Genomic DNA, 21161 nt, shown 5'->3' on the forward strand with positions numbered 1-21161 from the left:
ACCAGACCACAGTTAGCAAGCATGGCAATTGTTGATGTATTATAAAAGACACATACACAATAGCTGTGTTCAGTTGTCATTTACTGTGCATATGAGAATACTAAAGGCAAAAACAAAAGTGCTCAAATGAATATTAAGGTGATGAGTGAGGTCATGGAAGATGGATTCATCAAAGTAGCTGCTACACCAATTGGTTACACTGGTCCAGTGTCCTTGTTACATTGGAAAATGGAGTAATGTCTCAGAACAGTCTAAAGGGTATCTCAGTGGCACACAAGGGTGACAAATCAGGAGAGGTTCACTTCATGGCAATGGGGTTGGTCTTGGCACCTGCTCCAGCCGGATGTTCGGGTGGACATCCACATTTGCGGGGATTCTTCAGCTACAGAGAGACTGGTGTCTTAGGCATGTGGTGCCCCTAGCATGGCCTCCATTCCACTAGCTGCCACGGATGTAGATGGGGGATGTGACACTACTAGTGGAAGGGGCCTGATGGTGTGTTGAGGAACCAATCAGGGTGGTATTAATGTCCCTCAGGACCCCTGCAATAGTAGCCATGGTGGCATTATGTGCTTGCCACTGATGCATGACTTCCTAATTGTATTCCCTCTGCAGCCTTTGTTTTTCATCCAACATGGTGATTATTAGTCCCAACCTGTCCTGGGAACTTTGGTATACTCCCAGGACTTGGGAGATGGTTTCCGGGTCAGTGGAGTCCTTTTGAGGCCCCATCCTCTGGCCCAAAGCATCACTCCCATGCACCCATCCTCAGGTGCCTGTGCCCACTCCCAGTGGCAGCTGGGCCTTGATTGTCAGGGATGTCAAGGTGTGACTCAGTCCCATGTACTGTGGCGCATACAATTGATTGAACTGTCCATGGGATACAGGTTTAGGGGAGAATGGTTGCTTGTAATGTAGATGCATCAGGGGTGGGGTATGTTGTTGTGGGCAGGGTGAGGCAGGGAGTTTTTGACTGACCAGGTGTCCCAGATAGGCCAGGTAGTTCGTCATTGTCCAGACATCCAGGCGTGTTACCCACACTGGGGCTTTCGGGGGAACTGGCAGTCTCAGCTATCCTCTCCATAGTAGCAATGGCAGGGTTACCTATGGAGGGAGTGAGAAACAGAGTTCAGGTTAGAATGTGTGTTTGGTTACCTCTCTGTGAGATGCTGCCAGTGGCTTACCATGATTCCCTGCAATGACATTGACAGATGTTGCAAGGCATATCTTTCTTGTACACACAACTCTGTGACTTGATTTCCATGCTGCATGTTGGGAGCTGTCATACAAGTTTGGTACAGATTGCATTGCAGATGGGTTCTGGTTTTGTCTGATAATTGACATGACTGTTCACCTCTGTTACCTAGTGAATCGCCAGGCATGCTAGATGTTCAACAATGAAGCTGCACAATGGTGCCCTAGTGGGAACACAGTATGTGAGTATGCAAGGGTAATAGTCCTGTATCTAGATGTTCTGCATGTGCATCAATTCAGCCTGTGTTTTGCTTTGTGTGCCACTGTTGCGAGTGTGCGATTGCATTGCTGTCATTGCCATGTACTGGTCCTCAGTAGGAAAATCTAGATAATGTAACTAGTACTGTAGTTGTACATGTGTTACATGTGATGTGTTGTGCACATTCCAGGTTTTTATTATAATGGGTTAGTGCATTCTGGGAGTCGTAGTGATATGATTAGCGTGACATTCCCAAGGGATGTGAGGGCTGTTGGGCTAAGTGGAGTGATGGCATGCAGAAGAGGGGCATTAGGTGATTAGGTGGCAGGTGTAGTGGGACATTTAGTTAATTAGGGAGTATTTGTGTGGTGAGGAGGCATGCAGGACAATACAAATGTGTGACATTATGGTTGTGGGTACTTATCAGACTCTAGTACCCCAGGTATTTCAGTCAGACCCTCAGGATGCAGTATGTCCATGACCTTCTCCTCCTATGATGTGAACTGTGGGGGAGGAAGTGGGGGCCCACCTCCAGTCTTCTGTACAGCAATCTGGTGATATGATGCCATGGAACGCACTTTCTCCCGTAGGTCATTCTACCTCTTCCTGATGTCCTCCCTTGTGTGGGAATGGCTGCCTACTGAATTGAACCTGTTGACTATCCTTTACCACAAGTCCATTTTCCTGGCAATCAATGTTGGTTGGACCTGTGCTCCAACAGTTGTGGCTCTACCCTGACAATTTCATCCACCATGACCCTCAACTCATTGTCAGTGAAACATGAGTGTTTTTGTGGGGACATGGTGTTGGTTGTATAGACGGTGTGTGCGGGTGTTGTGAGTGTAAGGGTACAATGTTGGCTAATTGGTGAGGTGTGGGCGCTATGTTGTGGGGGTGAGACGGCTGTGTACTAGTGATGTGTGTATTGTGTTTGTTGTGCTGATGTGGGATGTGTGCTGAGTGTGATGTATATGTGTGCCTTTTGTGTAAAGGTGATATGTCTATAATTTTGTCCTAGTCTCTAGTTATCTGGATGGTGTTTTTGTTGAAAAGGATTGTGGGTTGTGTAGATGTGTGTTATCTAAACAGTGACTAGGGCCCTCATTACGACCCTGGCGGTTTGTAACCGCCAGGGCCGCGGCACGCGGGAGCACCGCCGACAGGCCGGCAAAGCCCCGCGGGACATTCTGACCGCGGCGGCTTAGCCGCGGTCAGAGAAGGGAAACCGGCGGTCCACCGCCGGTTTCCCGCTGCCCCCAAGGAATCCTCCAAGCCGGCGCAGCTTGCTGCACCGGCTTGGGGATTCCGACTCCCCCTCCCGCCATCCAGTTCCTGGCGGTTCTCCCGCCGGGAACCGGATGGCGGGAGGGGGAGTTGCGGGGCCCCCATAAGAGGGCCCCAAAATGTATTTCACTGTCTGCCTTGCAGACAGTGAAATACGCGACGGGTGCAGTAGCACCCGTCGCACCTTCCCACTCCGCCGGCTCGATTACGAGCCGGCATCCTCGTGGGAAGGGAGTTTTTCCCTGGGCTGGCGGGCGGTCTTTTGGAGACCGCCCGCCAGCCCAGGGAAAAACTCATAATACCCTCCGCGGTCTTCTGACCGCGGAGCGGTATTATGGAAGGGTCGTAATGAGGGCCTAGGTGTGTCGGGTGTGTGGATGTGTGTTAGGTGTGGGGTATTCAAACTATCCAATGTGATGTGGTGTTCAGACTGATGTGAGTTCTGACTTCAGCAGTTCATACCGCCAATTGTTTTCCACCATGAAAGACCGCTGTGGTGATTTGTGGCTCGTAATCTGGTGGTTGGATTTGGGTCAGGCTGGTTGTGCTGGTGGTGGGACCGCCTCTTTCCCACCCTCCAGTGTCCAGGCAGTTTCGAATTTTTGGCTGAGTTTTGGTGGTCTTCACAATGTTACTCTTAATATGGCGGTTGGATTGCCGCCAACATGGCAATTTTTTTGGCGGACACCACCATGGCATTCTTCCCAAAAGACTGCCAAATTTGTAATGAGCCCTCATGTATAAAGGTGGGGGATTATGTCAGAGCGAAATGTTCAAGAATCATACTTAAAGGTGAATCGAGATTTAGTGAACAAAAGAAAGTGGTAGGTGTAGGGAAGAGTGCAGCAAAACTAGAAGATGGTAAGTAGTGGAACAAGGATAAAATATTGGTGTCTCATCATCAGAAAACTGGAAAAACAGAAGGAATAAAATACAAATGTGAGGTTACAAAAGAAGATGTGAAGTGCAAACCATCTACAAGAGTAATTAGATTAGCTGATAAATTGTATGATTATATATTTGTTGGACCTGGCCCTTTTGGCAGGTTCATCCCCTGTCTTTTTGCCTCCTTCCTCCTATTTTTCGGGCCTCTCGCTGTTGGATCTAGGACTCTGAGCACTTTATCACTGCTGATCAGTGCTAAAGTGCAGGTGCTCTCCCTTCTAAAGTTGGTATGATTGGCTTATACCTAATAGGTATATTTAATGTACCTGTAAGTCCCTTGTACAGTGGTATCTCTATACCCAGGGCCTGTAAATTAAATCTACTAATGGGCCTGCAACACTGCTTGTGCCACCCACTTAAGTAGCCTTTCAAACCTGTCTCAGGCCTGCTAGTGCAGGGCCTGCATGTGCAGTTTTCTGCCACAGGGACCTGGCATCTACATTTACTTGCCAGGCCCAGAACTCCCCTTTTACTACATGTAAGTCACTCCTAAGGTAGGCTGTAGCTAGCCCTATGGGCAGGGTGCTATGTATGTAGAAGGGAGGACATGTGCCTAGTAGTGTGGCCTGTTCTGGTAGTGACAAACAGCCTATTTGGTTTCTCACTGTTGGAAGTGCTGCCTTCTCATAGGATTGCATTGGAAATGCCCTACCTTATGTCTAGGGGTATTGCCTGATTTATGAGGGGCAGCGTAGGCATGTTTGGTGTGGTCGTGCGAACTACTGCTTACTGGTGTAAGTGGATTTATTATTACTATTACAGAAAGGCCACTTCTAGAAAGTGAGCATTTCTCTGTGTTTATGACTCTGGAGTTTTGCAGCTTGACTCCAATCCACGTCTGGCCAGACTGACAGCTGGGCTTTGTGCAAACTTTAAGACAGCCTTGAGGGTGGAGGTGTCACAGATGTGTATCTGCATTTTGACTAGTCTTCCTTGGCTGAGAGAAGGGGGAGGCGGGGCACACATGCATCTACAACGGCTATGCCCTGGCCTCACACAAAAGGGTTGTTTACCCCCAACTGATGTTTGCAGCCTGTGCGGGAGGAGAGAGGTGGCACTCCCAGAACCAATTGTAACTGGTTGGAACCTCCTCTATCCTTCTTTGTTAACCCACTGCAAAAACTGGGTATAAGTACAGGGGATTTTTGCCCACAATTTGGAGACACTTTGGAACTGAAACAGACTTGTAACTGGACACAGAATACTGCTGGAGGGACTCATCAGGAACCATCTTGGACTGCTGCTGCTGTGCTGACCTGTGACCTGCCTGGTCACTTGGACAACTGTCACTGTCTGCAACCCTTTGTACTGGCCTGCTGCTGGACACTTCCACCCTGTGCTCCTTCTGTTGTGTCCCCCAGGGGCTGGCGCTGTGGCCCCTGACCCCTGCCATCATCTGTTAAAGTGCCTGGAAAGAGCGTCTGCTTATTCTCCCCCGTGCTTTGAGAGCGCTCTGCTGATTACCTCAAAGTGCCTCAGAAAGTGCTTCTCTTGATTTATCTCATGCTCTGAAAGCAAGTTGTCGGGTTAAAAATTGCAACCTTGCGCTGTGTACGCACTTTGCCGTTTACAACGTTCACCACCCCGACCCGATCTCTCTGAGAAATCCGAGCGCGTTGGGGACGCGCTACGTCTGGTGCTCCCAGGGCATGAAGGAGTGATGATGGGAGCTGCTGTGATCCTCTAGGTGCCCCTGGGGTGAAGTGCGCTAAGAGAGGCACCCTCGGGGCACAAGCAGGCTCTCACTTTAGCGCCTGCTCACCGCTGAAGCCCTAGCAGGCTTATCTCCTCATTTTTGGAGCCGGGCGGGGAAGTAAGCCTCATCGGAGGCTCCCCGCCCCACTGGGCCTCTTGTGTGTTCTGTTGGACAGGCGGGGGAAGGAAGCCTCATCAGAGGCCCCCTCCACTGGAGCCCTCATTCTTGTTTGCAGAGACCACAGGCAGGGTGGAAGCCCCGCCAGAGGCTCCCCTCACCACGAGGTCCCCTCTAGGGCCCCCAAGTGTTATTGTTGGCTTTGCCCCCCCCCCCTTTGGAGGGCCGGTTGTGGTCCGGGGGCCCCCAGGGATTGCAGGCCCCAGGAGGGGCCTGATGTAAAAAACAGAGGGGGTGCATGCCACCCCCTCCCCCTATCATTACCACAAGGCTCCCGTTGTGCGCAAGGAGCACTGGGGGCCCCCTTGTTGTGCTTCGTGGCACTACAGGTGCCGTCTCCATCAGAAAAACAGGTACTCTGTTGTGGAAAAACGATTTCTAATGGACCTGGTAAGGGCATTATGGACTGGTGTGCTAACCTGTTTTCTATATGATACAGCATATATGTGCTGATGTTCCTTTTATGGGCTTGACAGACTCTTTTGTTTTTATGAATTGCCATATGTTTTATAATGTTCCTGTGATGGGTATTTATGATACTTTCATGCAAAGTGCATTTCTTTAGTAATGTAATTCCTGACTACTGCTTATGAAGCATAATAATAAGTAACTTGTGTGTTATGTGTAACTACTGGTGGTTTCTGCAGAGTGACTATTGTATAAAGTTCTGACAACTGCTTGAGAAAGCAGGGTATTACTGAGATGTTGTGTTTGGTCTAATAATGTTGTGTACAACACAGTTTATTTTGATATAACTTGGTGTTGTGTTTCCTTTGCAGTGGGTACAAGTGCGTCACATGTGTTGTGTGTGTTATGCAAACTCTTTACTCATTGCTCTGGGATAGGCCTGACTGCTCGTACCAAGCTGTCAAGGGGGTGAGCAGGGGTTATCTTGGACGTGTAACCCATTTGCCCTGACTAGAGTGGGTGGGTTCTGCCTGGCTTAGGTGCATACCCTAGCTAACCAGAAACCACATTTCTAACAACATTGAAATAAGAAATGTGTAGTCGTGATAAATTCAGGCATACATATTTGACCTTTAGCAGTTCTTGAAGTTATTTCATAAAGTTGCAGTATACTTGTCTATTCTATATATTGCATATGTTATAGGACATACATTAATAAATGAAAAGTTTCTGTTATCTACTGCCAGCATTCTATCATATTTAGCAATGTATTTTCTTTATTTATGTTTTTGTTATTATTATAAGGTGGAAGAGGTGTTGGGATGTAATGAATGTAACGTATTATATATCACAATCGCACTGCAATCATTGCTCAGTGTGATCACGTGGTGGAAGGTTGAAAGGAAAGAGTTTCATTAAGGAATTGGTGAATGGCAGTTAGCTGATGAGGGAAAGGCGAAGAGCCTGGAACCTGTTCGTATCCTGCTGTTATGTGATTACGTTTAGTTTTACTTACTGGAATCAGACTTCTTATTACAATTCAGCAGAGTTATTGAAACCTGTGAGGCCCATCTGTATTTAATTCATCATGGGACATGAATCAATGCTGGTATTCACTATGCCCTTGCAGTTATTACCAGTTGTAAACATGAGTGCGAGCTCCTTGGGTGGAGTGCAGTGCAAGAAGCCCACATACCTAACCCAAGAAAAACAAACCTGAGGTATGCATGCACATGTCAATCAGAGCAACATTTTGCTAGGCAACCAGTAAGCGTGTCTGCGAACACATGCTGATAAACATTGCTTGGCAACGCTAGCATGTAAACACGCTGAAGTGATGTTAATTAAGCAAAACCAGCCAGCTACAGCAGGAAGTGGAACTTAAGCAAACGCTATGCAGAATAAGAGCAATAATATTCACAAGTAATACAGGACTGGCGTGTAGATTGAAAAAACTGGACATAAATTGAAACATATTTTGTTATCATTATGGGGGTCATTTTGACCCCGGTGTTTGGCGTTAACGTGGCGGTAGTATTGCCAACAGGCTGGCGGTACAAACCACCACAATATGACATTGGTGGATTGGCTGAAGCCAACCCGCCAATGTACCACTCCGACAGCCATGGCGGTAGCAGCCCCCGGGCTGGAGATAACCATCTCGAGCCTTGGGGCTGCCATTGTGCCACCGGCGGGATTATGACCCTGCCTAATGCTGTGGTTTTTGTTGCGTTCATAACCCCACGAAAACCATGGTGGTAGGCCCTATCAGTGACAGGGAATTCCTCCCTGTCACTGATAGGAGGCCCCCACCCTGCCTACCTCTCCAGACAGCCCCCACCCCACCCCTACCTCTCCAGACACCTCCCCACCCCCTCTACATCCACACCACCCAATCACACACACGTAGACACACACTCATTCACACATACATACATGCATGCATTCTTCCATTCACACACACATCTGCACACACCTCAAAACATGCACGCAGACACGCATTCCTATTTCCATACATACATGCACTCACACTTCCATACATTCATGCACGCAATCAACACTAAACACACACCTGCATTCACACACACACACTCACATATACATGCACCCACACACACATAATACCCCCTCCCCTGTTGGAGACCCGACATACCTGGATCCAGGGGTTTTTCCATCAGGAGACAGGATAGGGCACTGCTACCGCCAGCAGCGCCCACCAGCAGAACACCACCAGGCCGTATTATTTTTCATAATACATCTGGCGGAGGTCTATTGGCGTGGCGCTGGTGGTGGTAGCAGCACCACCTTACCGCCATCTGCCAGTATGGCCACAGCCGGATTTCCACCCTTCTTGTGGCGGAAATCCAGCTGTGGTCATATTATACTGGTCGGATGGTAGCCGCGGCAACGGTCTTTTGCCGGCCGTTGCTGCAGCGGTTTTTACAGCCAATGTTATAATGAGGGCCTATGTCTCTTGCAGAGGTCAAGGTTAAATTCGACAGATAATAAAGTCACACTAGTATGCAAAATACAAACTAATAACATTTACAATGGAAGGAAAATGGCTCCCACAACATTTTTGAATGCCCCAGGTGAACCCATAGTTTTAGGGGTAGATTGAAAAGAAGGCTTTGAAGCCTATGGCCCTCATTACAACTTTGGCAGGCGGCAAGCGCCGCCCGCCAAGTTATATCTGCCGCGCGGCCACCAATGAGGCCGCACTCCCGCGGTGGCCATTTGGAGATCCCCGCTGGGCTCTAGTTTCCGTCTGCCGACCCGGCGGGGATCTCAGCCGCAACACAGGAGCCGGCTCCAAGTGGAGCCGGCGGTGTTGCGGCGGTGCGACGGGTGCCTGTGGGGCCGTGGCAGGGGGCCTGTGACTCCCCTTTCCGCCAGCCTTTTCATGGCGGTTCATACCACCATGAAAAGGCTGGCGGGAGGGGGACTCGAAATCCCCTGGGCAGCGCTGCAAGCAGCGCTGTCCTGGGGGATTACAACCACTAGGACCAAAGTGTCGGGAAACCGCCGGCCCCGGCGGTGTGACCGTGGCACTTTCGCCGCAGTTGTAATTCCATGGGAAGCACCACCAGCCTGTTGGCGGTGCTTCCAATGAAACTGCCCTGGCGGTCTTTGACCGCCAGGGTTGCAATGAGGGCCTATGTGTTGGGAATTGGAGGTGATGTATTTTAGGTGGCACGCAAATCAGCTACACTTAAACTCTGTTTAGGAGGGCCAATATACATTAAAACATCTTAGGATGAAGAGGAGGATGAATTAGATAAATTCTGAATGATTGTGCGCAAACTGGATATTAATGATATAATGAAATGAAAAGTGGTAGTGAAAGGTCCAAGTTCCTGAAGAGAAATCAGGAAAGATGATTGATAACTTTATGTTTTTTTTTATTAACTGAGTTTTTATTGATTTAAAAAAATGTAACCATCAAAAACATTACAGTGCAGTGCATATCAATACCAAGGATAACAGAATCTTCATCTTATGTACCTATTAATTCACTCTTAGAGAACAAGGCAGACACACAGTCAGGTTTAAAAATCTGTAATACCCGCTGCAATGGAAATTACACTCCACCCTCCCACCCAAGAAAGATCTACCTGAGACCAAATCTTAAATGTCTTAAGATTCATGTCGACACAACTTTATCACAGTTGGTCGTCGCTCTTTTAAACAAGACAAGGAGCATTCCATCAGTCATCCTTATCCGTGCTCCCCTCTGTGCTTAACTCCTCCACACCGGGGAACCGATCCAATAATGTCCCCCACGCAATCACATCCACAAGTACCCCCTCCTCCTTCCGAACCATGCGTATATGTTGTTCTTAGGCAGCAACCCATTCCATCAAGTCTCGAATCCAGCAAGACATGGAAGGGCACCGGGAGCTCATCCAACCGATGGCCACCCTGCGTTTGGCCAACACTAATGCCAGCTGTGTGAGTTTGTATGGGATATTCCTACCTATGGCCTCCTCACCACTCCTAGAAGGCATGTCACAGGCGATATGTCTAGCCCTAGTCCTGTTACCTCCTCCACTCAACCTACTACATCCCACCAGAATTGGTGCACCCCCTGACAAGACTAGGCCAAATGAAGAAAAGAAGCATCCAATAGGCCACATCTAGGACAACTCGCCCCCCCTTGCTCGGTCAATCTTTTTGAGCCGAGCAGGTGTGATGTACGATCTGTGCACAAAGTTCAAATGTAATAGCTTGAACCGTGATTGCAGGAAACCGCATGCACTAGCAATAATGCCACTGCCCAGTCCTCATCCCCCAGAGATTCTCCAAAATCGCGCTCCCATGCCCTGTGTGCAACAATTGTAGGACCTGGTTGGTCCTCTCGAAGGGCCTTATAAAACCAACTAATCAGATGGGTCTCATTGTCCCAATTCAATAGTCCATTCAGCATCAACGATGCCTTAGGGGCCAGCGGAAACCCAAACCAGATCTTGGCTACACTCTCCGTCTTGGCATATTGCAAGAATTGACCTGGGCCCCATCCAAACATATCCCTAGCATCCAGGAATGGGATAAACTCACTGTTGGGCTATTAGTCTCCCACCAATTCACATCCTCCCAATTTCCAGCCTTCCATTGACATTAAGGTATCCATATCCCGTAAGGGGGATAAGTCCCATATCTTTAACTCTCTATCAAACGGGCCACGTTTGAGAACCTTCTTGACTACCTACTCCCATATCCAGGCAGTGGTCCTAACCAGATATGGTACATCTGACTCAGACCGGCAACCAGACATCAGTAGAGTCGCTAGCGTCTTCCCACCCAACAATCCTACAAACAATCTCTTCTCCCAGTTGGCCGAGTAAGTCATCCACTTTGCAGCATGCTGTAGGTGAACTGCATAGTAGTAATATCTAATGTTAGGGATTGCCAATCCTCCCTCCTCCAACTCCCCCTGCATCTTCGATAATGCCACCCTACTAAGCCACCCAGCCCACACCAACGAAATCAGCAAGCTGTCCAGTTGATTAAAAAGTCAAGCAGGCAGCGGGAACAGTGAGTTCTGAACCAGATAAAGACACCTTGGCAAAATTACCATCTTGGCTACAGCCACTCTCCCCATTAGCGAGAGAGGTAGTCTATTTCAGAATAGTACTGAATGCTCAAGACCGGACACTACTCATTCCACATTGTGTTTTTCATGGGCTGCCACAGTTTGAGTCACCCAAATACCCAGATATCTAAAGCTTTCAAGCTCCCATCGGGGATCAACCCTCGGTAGCACCTCCTGGGGGGCACCACAGAGAGAACCCAACAGGTACAGGAGTGACTTGGTCCTATTCAATTGAAGACCGGACACAGTTCCAAAAGCTTACAACAACTGGAAAAGCACAGGCACCGAAACACCGGGTTCACGAAGATACACCAGTGCATCATCTGCATGAAAGAGAAAATATGTGTAGCCAGCCCCACTCAGATACCCCAGGGCTCCAGCTCCTCTCGAATCTAAATCACCAGTGGCTTCACAGCTAAGGCAATTAGAAGCGGAGAAAGTGGACAGCCCTGCCTCATTCCTGTGTTAATCTCTCATGTATCTGAGAGTTCTCCCCCCACTCAAACATGCGCAATGGGTGCAGCATATAGCAGCTTCACTTGCGCACAAACCCCATACCCCGCTGCAACGTTAGTAGATAGCCCCATTTCACTTTGTCGAAGGGCTTCTCCAGGTCCAATGACACCAGTGCTAGCTCATCTTTCCCACCCACAGTCTCATGTAGCACATGTGCCAAGTGACGTAAATTATAGGTCGTGCTATGACCCAGGATGAAACCCCAGTGATCTTCATGCACCAACCACCAAATCACTCCTCAAAGCCTAGTGGCCAATATTTTGCAAAGGATCTTCACATCACTTTTTAACATAGTAAGCGGGTGGTAGGAGAAGGGAATACCAGGATCCCCCCCAGGTTTAACCATCAAACAAACAATGCCCTGGGGCATGGTTTTCACCAGGGTGCCACGCTGTCGCGCCTCTTCAAACACCGCTAACAATTTCTCCCACAGATGTAGGGGGAACGCTTGATATAGCTCAATCGGGAACCCGTCACCCACGGCGATTTAGATTTTGCCATTGCCTCCACCGCCTCGCTCACCTCCTCTACTGTTATTGCTTTCTCAAGAGCCTCCCTACATTCCGGCTCCAAGCGCGGCGGATTATGCACCAGCCCGTGAGACTCTCTGCAGATGCTCCACCCATACCTTAAGTATATCCTTGCGGTTGGTAATCATCTCATCTTTAGGATTCCCAATATACAATATGGGGGGATTCTCCACTTCTATTTTTAGGATCCACAGCTATAATTTGCCTGATTTATCCCCCTCCCTATGAAAGTGCTGTCAATATGCTCGAAGTGTTACCTTGCTTAATGTGTCCCAACAATTATTCACCATTTTGTACAGCTGAAGCTGTTCCCTCTCAGTCTCCTGTGTAAGTGGTGTCTGACACTGCAACTCCGCCAACTTGTCCTCCCACTCAGTAAGTTCTTGCTCCATTTGTTTACGCACCCCACAGGTGGTACCAATTCACACGCCCCTCACAACCGCCTCCAGTGCTTCCCATTCCGTACATCTAGAGTCTGTAGTGGACCAATTTAGGTCAAAATAGTCCTTGATAGCCACTGCCACCTAATCACGATACCCAGCATCTTCCAGAAAGCCCACAGACACCCTCCAACTATGTGCTAGCTCAGTATTATCAGGTCCCCACCACAGCTGCATCAACATGGGTGCATGATCAGATAGAAACCTGCCCAAATGACTAATGTCCAAAATCTGTGAGTCAGGCCACCCAAGAGAAACCAATCAAGCCTACTCTGTGTGTTGTGTGTCTTAGAGTGACATGTATACTCCCTGCCATCCGGATATAGTACCCTCCATGCATCCCATAGCCCTAAATTGTGCATTACCTCCACAAGGGATATTGTCATCAGTTTTTTTGTCCCCAATCTGGGCGGGAGGTGATCCTTTTTGACATCTAGGATACAGTTGTAATGACCCTCCCAAATAAGAGGCGCGTCAAACCTATCCCCTATAACCTCAGGGATACCGTCATAAAAGTTGTGATTATTCACATTAGGTGCATAAATATTCAGCATGGTGAGGGCTCCCCATCTAACGTGCCTTGCACAAGCACATATCTCCCCTCAACATCCACCTCACTGTATACATGAGTGAAGGGGACCCCAGGAGCAATCCATATCGTCACCCCTCTTGCGTAGGAGGAGGAAGACGAGGAGAACATCTTACCCCGCCATTTCTTTGCTAACTTTTGAGTTTCCTCCTCAGTCATATGTGTTTCCTGGAGACAGGTGATATGAACCTTATGACGCTTCAAAAAGGAGTGCACCCTATACCATGAAGTGTAATTCTTCAGCCCCCTGGCATTCCACATCAGTATATTAATCTGCCGCCCCATACCAAAAAGATTTTCCCCTTTCGTCCCATTTGACCTTCATCCCTGTCCTCCCTACCAGGGAGACAAACCAGAGTGAGAACCCGTTCCATCTCCTGTACACACACATTCACTGCTATTGTAAACTTCAAACATTTACAGACTGTACCAACCAAACAACCCAACTCCCTAGTTTCTACTCCGGATGAAGAGTAATTCAAACACATCAAACCATACTGTAGATCCATATATAAGATTGCTGCCAGGACAACAGCCTAATGCTAAACTCCCCAGTTACAAGGTCCTACCACAACAGTGGAATGACCCCCCCCCACCACGACCACAACATTTGTGTAGTTGAGTACCTACTAATATAATGCTTTAAACGGGTTGTCACCCCATCATACAACATATATGCAATTCAAAGTTCAAGAGTGCCCCCCCCTTGTTGCAGCACCGCCCGCAGACATTTCAGGCGCCTTCTACAGGGATCCAGGCCTCCCATCAAGAGAGCACGACGTCGGTATTCAAAAGCCAGAAAAACAGGTGAAGTGTCTACCGGGAGCACCACCGCACCAAGAACCATTGTTCCCATTGATCCTACAGTCGAACCAGGAGTTATCATAGCCATTGTCTCATCTTGTTGAATCTCGACTCTGGTGGGCGCAATCATGTCCACTACCTCGTCTGCTGTGCCCTCCCGCTGTCTCTCTCCACGATATCTCCAATCTAGGCTAGCTGGGCCCGAAGGACAATGAACAGTCAAGCCAGTCCTATCCAACTTACCAGGAACAGCTTTGTCCCAGAACTCAAACCGTCCTCCGGTTGATCGAAAAAGTGGGATTACCCCCCGGATATCACTTTCAGGCATGGCGGGTATAGCAACATGTATTTGACGTTCATGGCATGGAGCTTGGCTTTCACCTCCATAAACCCCTTTCTAGAGGTCTGAACCTTTTTCTTATAGTCAGGACAAATGGAGATTTTACAATTCTGAAAAACTGCCCTCTCAGACTTGCGAGCTGCCCTCAGGAAACAGTCCCTGTCCATATAATTCAGTAGTCAGGCAATGATAGCTCTCGGAGGCACCCCGGGATGAGGTGGTGCCACCAGGGCTCTGTGAGCTAGCTCCACCACAAACACCCTGGACAATCCAACCAGCTGCAACACATCCTTTATCCAACTTTCCACAAATCCTTCCACCTTGGCTCCCTTGCACGTTCCGGGAAACCAGCAAACGAACATTATTCTGACGTGACCTGCCCTCTGCATCCTCCAAACTGGCTTCCAACCTTCTGACAGTGGAGTTGACCTGCACCATCTGTTTGCGCAGAGAGCCCACCTCGGCATGCAGCTCAATTATGGAACCCTCCACTACCTAGACCTTCTCAGAGACCTTCCTGAGATCCACCTGCAGGAAATTAACCTCCACCACCACCATCTCTATTTTTCCCTCGAGGGCCACCTAGGAGCCCTGTACAGCTGCAAGAAGGTCCGCTCGTGAAGGCATCCTCAGGCCCCCCCAGATTGCGTCAGGAGCTGCGGCACCGGTGTGGTACATTGTTCAATGGTATTCCCCTGTGATGCTGCTGACCATCAGTGCCATCCCATACCACAGCCGGTAAGGGACCACGTGGCATCTGCACCACAAGACACCCAGATGGGGAGCAAAAGCACCTGATATATGCAGCACCACTCAAAGTAGCAGCAGCAGTCACTAGGCTGTGCACCGCCCCAGTTGAATGGCGTTGTTATCGTAGGTAGGCAGCTCCGGGGTCAGTGTGTTTGTTCTACCCCTTGAATCCAAAGCAGCAAGTCCCATACGGCTGTACCAGGCAGGTCCACAACTGGGATACAAGCCCTTCACTGGCCAGCCAAGTCACCTTTCCAGGGTCCGCAGCCCAACCATTCAGGCAGCACCACAGATTGTCCAGGAGCTACAAGTTGCTCCTTCACTGCCCCCACTCAGCCGACTTAAAGTTTGTCGCCAGGCCCCCTCTCCTCACCGGTCTTTATTTTTCCCTCGAGGGCCACCTAGGAGCCCTGTACAGCTGCAAGAAGGTCCGCTTGTGAAGGCATCCTCAGGCCCCCCCAGATTGCGTCAGGAGCTGCGGCACCGGTGTGGTGCATTGTTCAATGGTATTCCCCTGTGATGCTGCTGACCATCAGTGCCATCCCATACCACAGCCGGTAAGGGACCACGTGGCATCTGCACCACAAGACACCCAGATGGGGAGCAAAAGCACCTGATATATGCAGCACCACTCAAAGTAGCAGCAGCAGTCACTAGGCTGTGGACCGCCCGAGTTGCATGGCGTTGTTATCGTAGGTAGGCAGCTCCGGGGTCAGTGTGTTTGTTCTACCCCTTGAATCCAAAGCAGCAAGTCCCATACGGCTGTACCAGGCAGGTCCACAACTGGGATACAAGCCCTTCACTGGCCAGCCAAGTCACCATTCCAGGGTCCGCAGCACAACCATTCAGGCAGCACCACAGATTGTCCAGGAGCTACAAGTTGCTCCTTCACTGCCCCCACTCAGCCGACTTAAAGTTTGTCGCCAGGCCCCCTCTCCTCACCGGTCTTTATTTTTCCCTCTAGGGCCACCCTGGAGCCCTGTATAGCTGCAAGAAGTTCCGCTCGTGAAGGCATCCTCAGGCCCCCCAGATTGCGTCAGGAGCTGCGGCACCGTTGTGGTGCATTGTTCAATGGTATTCCCCTGCAATGCTGCTGACTATCAGTGCCATCCCATACCACAGCCAGTAAGGGACCACGTGGCATCTACACCACAAGAAACCCAGATGGGGAGCAAAAGCACCTGATAAGTGCAGCACCACTTAAAGTAGCAGGAGCAGTCGCTAGGCTCTGCACCGCCCCAGCCGCATGGCGTTGTTATCGTAGGTAGGCAGCTCCGGGGTCAGTGTGTTTGTTCTACGCCTTGAATCCAAAGCAGCAAGTCCCATACGGCTGTACCAGGCAGGTCCACAACTGGGATACGAGCCCCTCACTGGCCAGCCAAGTCACCATTCCAGAGTCTGCAGCCCAACCATTCAGGCAGCACCACAGATTGTCCAGGAGCTGCAAGTTGCTCCTTCACTGCCCCCACTCAGCCAACTTAAAGTTTGTCGCCAGGCCCCCTCTCCTCACCATGCACCAGTACTGATAGGTAGGCCCAGCCAGGGCCTTCTTCAGGAGCTGGAGTGCACAGGCCCACTCCAACGCTGGGCCGCAGCACCTCGGCAACCGGATCCACCCACACTACAGTTTCGCATTTCTATCAGGCCAGCCGATCTGAGATTCCTCCACTGGGGGGCTGACCCCCCACTATGCCGATGCAAGCGTGGCAGGCCACATGGGGCCGCCGCACACACACCTCCTTCTCCTGTGGCCTGACAACTTTCAGCCGATCGGCTTGGCCCAGACACCGCAGATCAAAGCCCAAAATCAGGCACCAAAGGGCGTCCGCAAGGTCCGGACACCTTCCCCAGATGTGGGATAAATGTAGGATTAGGCCGGGAAGCGGAAGCTCACCGAGATCACGTCCCGCCAGCCATCTTGTTTGGCTGATAACTTTATGGTTGACTTGCCTCAACTAGTTTCTACTTGTGATTATAAATATTTCTTGGATGACATGTTAAGAGATCAATTGGTGCAAAAAATAGGAGATAAAAGAATGCAGAAGAAATGACTAAATACTGAGGGTGGTACTCTGACCAAGGCAATATCGACTGCAAATAAGGCGGAGAACACTCACAAAGAGTGAAAGAAATGGCATCTGGTAATGTAAAGAAAGTGATGAATGCTTCTCGGGAGATACATGAGGACAATAGTATGAAGAAGCAAGACACACTGGGAAAATCTGCAGAAGGATTCAACAAAGATGTAACATGATACAAGTGTGGTTTGAAGAGACATTTTGCAACCAGTCCTGATTTTCCTGCAGGAGGGGGCAAATATGTTGAAAATGTAAGTCATGCAGATACTTTGCCAGTGTGTGCAAGAGCAAAAGTGGAGGTTTTGCTCACAAATCGAAAAAAAATAATTGCTTCAATGAGCAGGGAAGAGGAAAATGTATTGCTGGAAGAATTTCAATTGCAAAGTAGCGAAGTGTGAGCTGTAGGTCATTCGAACAATCATTATTGCACAATGACTATTGACAATGTATAGGTGCAAATGGTGGTAGATTCAGGGGCACCTTCCACATTGATTGGAGAGCAGCACATGTGCACATTTTCTGGAAAGAAAGTAAAATCAGAGGGCGTCAAGTTGGTAGCAATAAGCCAATTGATCTGGTGGGGTACTTTGATGGTACTTTGTACAGTGTCCAAGATGTACATCAAGAACGATGATTCCTGTTTTTGGGGTGACCACAACAAAGGGATTTGCAAATGACACTGGATCCCAATCACACCCGGATCAAGTGATGGGGTGAAATCCAGCATCAAATCCAGTGTCAATGGAGTATTGCAGGGCAATCGAAAGGACACATTTCCTGAAGTCGTCAGTGACAATTTGGGTTTGTTAAAAGGATTCATGCATAAAATACAAAAGAAAGACAATGCCACACCCAAAATACATAAAGCACGTCCAGTAATGCTCATCATGAGAGAACCTTTGAGGAATGAGTTGCGCAGATTGTGTAAAGGAAACATTATCAAGGAGCCTTTCAATTAGTGTCCGCGTAGGCGGATTTACAAAGAGCAATGCAACATCTGCTCCAGAGTATGCAAAATGTAACATTTCCAGGATGATATACTGATATTTGGCAAAGACAAGGAGACACATGGCAAGATTTTGCATGATGTTTTGTCAAAACAATGTGAGAGTGGGTTGATGATTAATAACAAGTTAAATGGAGCTGGAGTATTTGGGGCACTTGTTGGTTGAGCACAGTGTATCACCCAAGGTGAAGTTGATAAAAGCCATAGACAATGCTCCAACCCCTAAGAACAAAGACCAAATATGTTCTTTCTTAGTTTTAGCTGGATATTGCTCAAGGCTCATACCTAATTTTTCAGACATGACAGTAAATGTGAGGAAGTTAATAACAAAAAATTGAAGGTTTATGTGGTGTCAGAGGTGTGAACATGAATTTGTACAATTGAAAGAGAATATAGGCCTGGACCCCACCGGCCCTAACTTGAGTTCCCTGCTTGGCTGGCAGGCGGAAACAGTGTTTCTGCCAGCCGGCCCAGCCCGAAACTGGGCCTTAACATTGCAGCTGGCTCCTAATAGAGTAAGTGGCAATGTAGCAGGGCAGCGGGTGCAGCAGCACCCGTCATGCATTCCACTGCCCATAATTCAGGCAGTGGAATGCACGATGGGGGTGTGCATGGTGGCCCCTGCACTCCCCATGCCAAGTGCATGGGCAGTGCAGGGGCCCTCATGGGCTGCCCTAGTCCCCCATTCCGCCATCCTTTTCAGGGTGGTGTATGCCACCATGGGCAGGCTGGTGGATGGGAACTCATAATCCCCAGGGCAGCGCTGCCTGCAGCACTGCCCTGGTGGATTACAACCACCGGGACTGACAGGCTACAGGCTGGCAGTGTCGGCGGTGGGACCATGGCTGCTCCACCATGGTCATAATGTGGTGGTCAGACCGCCACAACCACGGCGGTCCAACCGCCATCGTGACCCTGGTGGTCTAGTAACTGCCAGGGTCATAATCAGGCTTATGGTGTCTGCTCCCTCACTTAAACCCTTTGACACGTGTGAAAAAAACTAAAAAGCTAAATTTGTACAGATGCCAGCAATGTGGTTTTGGGTGCAGTGTTGTTGCAGGTACGAGAAAGAAGAGAGATGACAATAGCTTATGCATCTAAACCATTGAGGAAGGTGGAATTATCATATTATATGATTAAGTATGAAGCCCTAGCATGTTGGTGGGGGGATTTATCATTTTAAAAAGTTTGTTTTGGGAACTGAGTTTGTATTACGAAAGGACTATCGCCAGTTGGTGGATGATTTTACTACTACAGGGGCAGGCAGAGCGTCTGCCAGGATTGCAAGATGGATGATGAGGATGATGGAGTACACTTATATAGTAGAATATTTGCCAGGAAAAAGGAATATGGTGGCTTACTGTTTGTCGAGGTTGTTGATCAACTGTTTGGAAGAACAAGATTTGGCTGATAAAGAATAGATGGCAGCTGGAGACTGTGACGTGGATGGGGGAAAATGTCACACAATGAGTGGGCACAAGCTTTAGATGAGAATGAAGTTTTACGGTAAGTGATACAGTATGTGAGAAAAGGGTGGCCGAAGACAGGAGAAGGTTCGGACCAGACTAATCAATATCGGAAAGTGGGGGATGAGCTATTGATGATTGATGGTGTGCTTTGGTGGAATGAGGTGTTGGTGGGGCCTAAGGTAATTAGGTGTCATATTTTGGGTCTGGCACATGAGGATCATTCAGGAATGAGTGGAACAAGGCGAAAGTTGAGATCTGCCTACAGTTGGTCCAGCATGGATTGCGATGTGGAACACAGTATTGATAATTGTTTGGCATGCGCATGGACCAATACATTACAGAACACTGTGACATACCTGCCTGTGGTAACAGATAAGAGGGATGTCTCATGGAAAAAAATAGGTTTGGACATTTCTGGACCTTATGGAGTTTTAGGTGCCAGATCTGTGTATGCTTTGGTGGTTGTGGATTACCATTTCAGGTGGCCAGAGGTAATGTTCACCCATCAGGTTTGTACACATGAGGTAACTGTGTTCCTGAAGGAGCTATGGAACAGGGAGGGGGTCCAAAAAGTGATGGTGACAAAACAATTGAGTGAAATTTGTGTTGCATGAGAAAGGAGGTTTCCTGGAGAAGTGGGTTATGGATTACATTTGTTCCTTTGTCTATTATCGTCAAGGAAATGGATTGGTGGATTGATGGAACAGAACACTTAAAGAAGGTTTACAACTGGCTCTGGGTCAGGGTGACTCATGGAAGGAGGTGATGTGGAAGTTGGTAAGGGCGTACCACACTACACCCAATGGTATCACTTAGAAGATACCATTTGAGTTGATGAGGGGCAGAAAGCTGAGGATGTTATTTTCTGTTGAAGTTGAAGTACAGAAGAGGAATGAGGAAAAGGTTGTTGCCAGAGAGTGTGTCAAGGAAGTACAAGTGCGCAAGTTATTGAGGTTGGTGATTTGATGTAAATGGTTTGTGGACCCAAAGGAAGGAAGGGAATGTTCAAGTTATTGGGTCTCTTACAAGTGAAAAAAGTGAATACTTATACAGTTCACTTGAGAGATGGAAATGTATGGAATGTAAAAAAAAAAGTATTAAGTTGGCTGATTGCATCATAAATAAGCCTGCAAGAACAGAGAAAGTTTTGCAATCTAATGTGCCTCCTGGAGAAACCAGTAATGGAAAATCCTGGAGAGCACCTGGATGGGTCAGACTACGACATCTATTGAAGCTTGGTTAAGGCAATTTATTGTACGTAAAAATACTGTTTGGCTTGCCCCACTGGATGGTGTTAGTATATGTTTTCACCTTGTAATATTGTTCAAAATTTCACACGGAAGCTTTATTATGTTATATGCAGCAGATTATTTTTGATTCTTGCATTTGTATTTTATATTTGAGTAAATATTCTATTCGTTCATTGTATTGTTGTGGAAAAGTTAGTGTGAGGCTTCTTGCATTCTTGAAATGCTATGAACTGTGAGGTTAAGAAGTTCGGTGGAAATTCATAAGAAAACAGGCTGGGAGGCTGAAGAGCTGCAACAATTTCCTCTTATGTTAACAATAAATCTATTTACTACT

This window comes from Pleurodeles waltl, chromosome 5 (genome assembly GCF_031143425.1).
Source record: "Pleurodeles waltl isolate 20211129_DDA chromosome 5, aPleWal1.hap1.20221129, whole genome shotgun sequence".
Taxonomy (NCBI): Eukaryota; Metazoa; Chordata; class Amphibia; order Caudata; family Salamandridae; genus Pleurodeles; species Pleurodeles waltl.